Raw genomic sequence first — 5,298 nt, 5'->3', positions numbered from 1 at the left:
CCAGATGTCTGTTGTTTCGACAAGCAGACAGCCGCTGCGCCAGATGTCTACAACAAGACAAATGCTATTCCATATATCTACAGCTATTGTTCATAATAAGGGATGCATATAGCAATACAAATACAACTTAATACTACTTTTGTAACACTGCCCTCCACTAAAGCCTAATCGTCCCGATTAGGCACAAATCCTCTTGAACCAAATGGGGCGAGCCACTCCCAATGTACTACTTTCATTTTACATCGTGCTTTTCCATTTCTTTGTATGCGGTATACCACGTCATTAAGTCGTTTCATCACCATATAGGGTCCTTCCCAGGCTGTCTGCAGTTTCGGGGACAAGCCTTTCTCTCGAAGTGGATTGTACAACAAGACCAGATCACCTTCTTCAAAACCTTTTGAATTTGCCGCTTGATCGAACCGGTCCTTCATCTTATTGCTCATCAGATGCGTATGCTGTTTTACCAATAGATGCAATTCATTTATTTCTTCCTTTAAGGCAGAACAATAATCTCCACCATTTCTTACAGCTGTAGGATTCGTTCCAAACTTAAGATCAGCAGGGAGTCGCAGATCAGATCCGAAAATAATCTTTGCTGGCGTGTAACCAGTTGTCTCGTGCTTCGCTGAACGATAATAACACAAGTACTTCACAATGTTTCACTAAATTTTCTCACATTTTTCACTTTGTATATTTACATAAATATACACACTAAACATTGAAATAAGTTCATATTTCACTTTTATTTTCTTATGTATATTTTGGCTAAATTTATTAATTTAAAAATCACTTAGCACACTTATCGTTGAAAAGGTTAGATTGTTTACAATTATGAGTAAAACGATGCCACATCTTACACCAAATATATAGGATTCTCAACGATTTTTCTTTGTTTGCAAATTCGATTATTTTTCTATATTAATAATAATAAAAAAATATTTTCCAACATTTTCAAGCCATAATCGAGTTATGTAAAGCTCTATGATAATATTATAGAATAATGATAATGTTATAGAATTTATATTATATCGAGGTGACTGAAGCACTTTCGCGTAGTACTCCTTTCTGCGTTGGCGGCCTAAAACCTAAGTATTTATTACGTTATATTATTATTTAATATTACTTAATTGTTTATTATATTTATACATTAATATGCATGTTTAAGATAAGATCGTTTATATTCATTTTAATTTGAAATATGACTTATAGACAATTGTTTTTATAGCTCTAAGATTGCTAATATAGATTTCTTGCTTATAAAACCTGCAAAAAGTGTAAATTGTGAATTTGTTTAAATGTTTACAGTTCAGTTAAATGAATTTGAGATAAAAAGTGTGTTAAATGTAGTGAAAAAGCTTGTTGGAATGTTCGAATTTTGTGATTTTTTGAACTTTAAAGTCGAATATCTCGTAAACTAAGCGTTTTTTAGGGTTATAGCCCTTCAGATCGCGGCGCCAAAAAAATCGAAATTGTGCCAATCCGCGGTTTTTAATAACGCTATTAACTGCAACTTTAAGATTTTTCTTAGTGAACTAGCCTGTGAATCTGTTAGTGTTGGTGGCAGATTTGAGTTAAGTTATCTGAAGGCTTCTACAATTGGTTCCATCAGGCTGGAGGCTTTCGCAATTATACAAACACAGCCACAGAAAGTATTAGATTTACCGAGTAAATGTGTATGTGTGGTTGAATGAAATTTCAATAATATATTTAATTCTCAGTCGCAACCGAGTTGTCAAACCGTACGGTCGCATTTTTCTTTTTCTCTCGCGGTCATTCTAGCGGTGTCTGTGTTATAACGCTACTTTACAGTTGTGCACAAATAACTTTTTTACTGTTAATTTCTCGTTGTGTTTATTTCTTATTATTAACTTGTGCTACATTCATACATTTTTGCATACATAAGAAGTAATATTTTCACAATGCCCCCTGGGGCCAACAATCTGGGTGATAATAGGTTTGCCCTATTATCCTCAGCCCAGAAGACTAAAAAAAAAAAGCCTGAACAAACAACGTTGGACCCATTTCCGGAACTCCCCATAACAAAGAAGGATGACCCCAAATACCTCGTCATTAAGTCGCGGGATGCCAGTAAACCTATTACTTCCATCTCCTGCTTCGCGATTTATAAAGGTATTCAATCTATCAGTAAAGATATTAACAACGTCTCGTCACTTCGCGATGGCAGCCTACTCCTCCTTGTAAAAAATCGAAATTGCTGATAAATTCCTTTTCACTAAGAATCTACCCGGTGCAGGTGCTGTTGAAGTTGCTCTTCACAGCACCCTTAACTCAGTCAAGGGCACAATTTATGCCCCCTTTATTTGCCAACTTAGCGACGATGAAATAATTGAAGGTCTCAAGGAACAAGGTGTCTCTGCAGTCCACAAGTTTAACAAAATAGTTAAAGGCGTTCGTGTACCTACTGGTGCCGTATTATTAACATTCAATAAATATACACTTCCTAACAGAATTGATGTAGCCTGGAGAACCCTAGATGTCCGTCCGTACTACCCTAATCCTATGCGCTGCAAAACTTGTCAGCTATTAGGACACACCGCTAAACACTGCGTAAAAACTCCTTCCTGTGTCATTTGCAACCTTCCTCCTAACCACTCTCCTCCTTCTGATTGCACCAGAGTTTACTGCGCTAACTGCGCAGGTGAACACCCCTCGTCCTCAAATGCTTGCCCTAAATTTATTCAATCGAAAGAAATATTAAAAATTAAAACTATACACAAATGCACCATGCGTGACGCCATTACCATGTATAAAAATCAACTTCCTTCCACCCCATCCCCCTCCTCCTTCGCCAACGTGGCAAAAATGCAAACTAACAGTGATATAAATACAAATTCAAAAAATCCTAATAACAAAGATAATACTTCAATATCAAAAAACTCTAACCTCAATAATAACGCAACAACAACAAAAACTAACAACGATTCATCCTCCACCAACAATCCATTGCATCACATAGAACTTCCAGAAACTTCAAAGAACTCCCCTCTTCTATACCCTCCATCCTTGGATTCTTCCCCCTCCCCATCTTTCTCTCCACTTTCCCACATCTCATCGCCCTCCTCACACACCTTATCTCCCCTGGCATCTTTTGCCATCTCCCCTCTTGCTCATAACACCTATCCAACTTCCTCCTCCCTTTCATCTCCGTCACCCTCGTTGATGGAACAATAAATTCCCATAACCTCACATTATTATTTTTTTCTTTATTTTTCTATCCATGTTATCCATCCTTCTGTGGAATATCAACGGATACTTAAATAATTACATCGAACTCGAACTTTTATAAACTCATCACTATTTGTGCCTATTCCCTTACTCACTAGTTCACTAGTTTAACCTCATTTTTTCCGATTTCTCTCCTCAATTCTCCTCGTGGCAATCTACTATATCCGCAAGATATAGCCTTAGAATTTGCGCTTCAAAATCAGTAAAATTTTATCAGACTTCCCTAATTCCATTGGTCCGGTTCTTCGGGCACGTCAATTTCTTCCTCTAAATCTAAGTTATTACATATTTGTAAGAAACATCATTGTAATACACCCACACTTACCGTTAATAAGATAAATTTAATCTGTACAGATAGTTTTAAGTTCCTAGTCTTAATATTAGACTCTAAGTATTCATTTAAGCAACATTGTCAATATGTAAGATAAAGGCTATTTGTTACCAACATCTCCGATAAAAAAAACATATTGCCTGAATCTGGACTGCTTTTTAAAAAGACAATATGGAAGACAGCTTATATAATCTCTATCAACAATGATGATCCTGCTCAGCTTTTAATGAACCCAACTATTATCCCACCAGTCAGCCGAAAGCCTATGATGCTAGTGCTGCGTACTATAGTTTATGTAATAATTTGTTTATTATGTAAGCTTTAATAAAATAAAACAAAAAAAAAATTCTAAATATATTTATGAACATTTGTTGTCTACGAGGGCTGTCCGATAAATAACCGACCTAACCATGATGCACGCGACTTTTTCAAAAATTTTTTTTTTATTTTCCTACATAGTCTCCTTGTAACTCCACACACTTCTCCCAGCGATGCTCCCATCTCTGCAACCCTTCCAAATAGTACTTGGCGTCTTTGTCTGCAAAATACGAGTTCACGAAAGAGATTGCCTCCTCATTTAAGTTGAGGAAACAAAAAATAGTCGCTTGGTGCTAGATCCGGTGAATAAGGTGGATGGTCAAGCAGTTCGAACCGCAATTCGTGGATTTTCGCCATGGCGACTGTTGAGGTGTGAGATGGTGCGTTGTCTTGGTGGAACAAGACTTTCTTTTTTTTTGCAAATGTGGCCGATTTTTCGAAATTTCTTCCTTTAGCTTGTCTAATAATGATGCTCCTGTTATAGTTTTTCCTTTTTCAAGATAGTCGATAAAAATAATTCCATGGATGTCCCAAAAAACACTCGCCATCACTTTCCCAGCCGAATACACAGCTTTAGGATTTTTTGGGGCTGGTTCCTCCTTTTCAATCCACTGTTTAGATTGGTTTTTTGTTTCGGGCGTATAATGATGAATCCAAGTTTCGTCAACACTTATCAATCGGCGCCAAAACTCGGTCTTATTGCCTCTAAACTGAGCCAACAGAGCGCTGGAAATGTTCATGCGCGCACGTTTGTGGTCTAGCGTAAGCAAACGCGGCACCCAACGCGCGGACAGCTTTCTCATGCCCAAATCTTGGTTTAATATGTGACAAACAGTTTCTTTTGACATCTTCATAATCTCAGCTATTTCCCTAACTTTAATCCGGCGGTCGTCTAGTACCATGAGTTGATGAACTTTAGCGATGTTATCGTTAGTGGTTACAGTTTTTGGACGCCCAGGACGTTCATCATCTTCCAAGCTCCTGCGACCACGTTTAAATTCAGCTGCCCAAAATTTTACGGTGGTAAACGATGGTGCAGAGTCACCATACACAGAGTCCAACTCATCTTTGATTTGTGAAGGCGTATTGCCTTTCAAAAATAAAAATTTAATTACAGTTCGATATTCAATTTTTTCCATTTTGGGGAAATCACCGAAATAGACTCACAAAAACGACTGTCAACAGATAATTGCGCAAGATAAATTTCTGAAATTTTGGCGAGTAGCTATTATAATATGCACAATTTGAAGTAGAAACTTTTTTTTCAAATGTGCCGCTAGCTTCACGTTGAGGTCGGTTATTTATCGGACAGCCGTCGTATTTTTAGCCTGTTCCCCATTTCCCACATTGCTCAAAAACATACATTAAACTCTCTGACGGGAGTGCAATATAACAATATAACA

This window comes from Bactrocera dorsalis, chromosome 4, assembly GCF_023373825.1.
Source record: "Bactrocera dorsalis isolate Fly_Bdor chromosome 4, ASM2337382v1, whole genome shotgun sequence".
Classification (NCBI taxonomy): Eukaryota; Metazoa; Arthropoda; class Insecta; order Diptera; family Tephritidae; genus Bactrocera; species Bactrocera dorsalis.
This window is presented reverse-complemented; position numbering follows the sequence as displayed.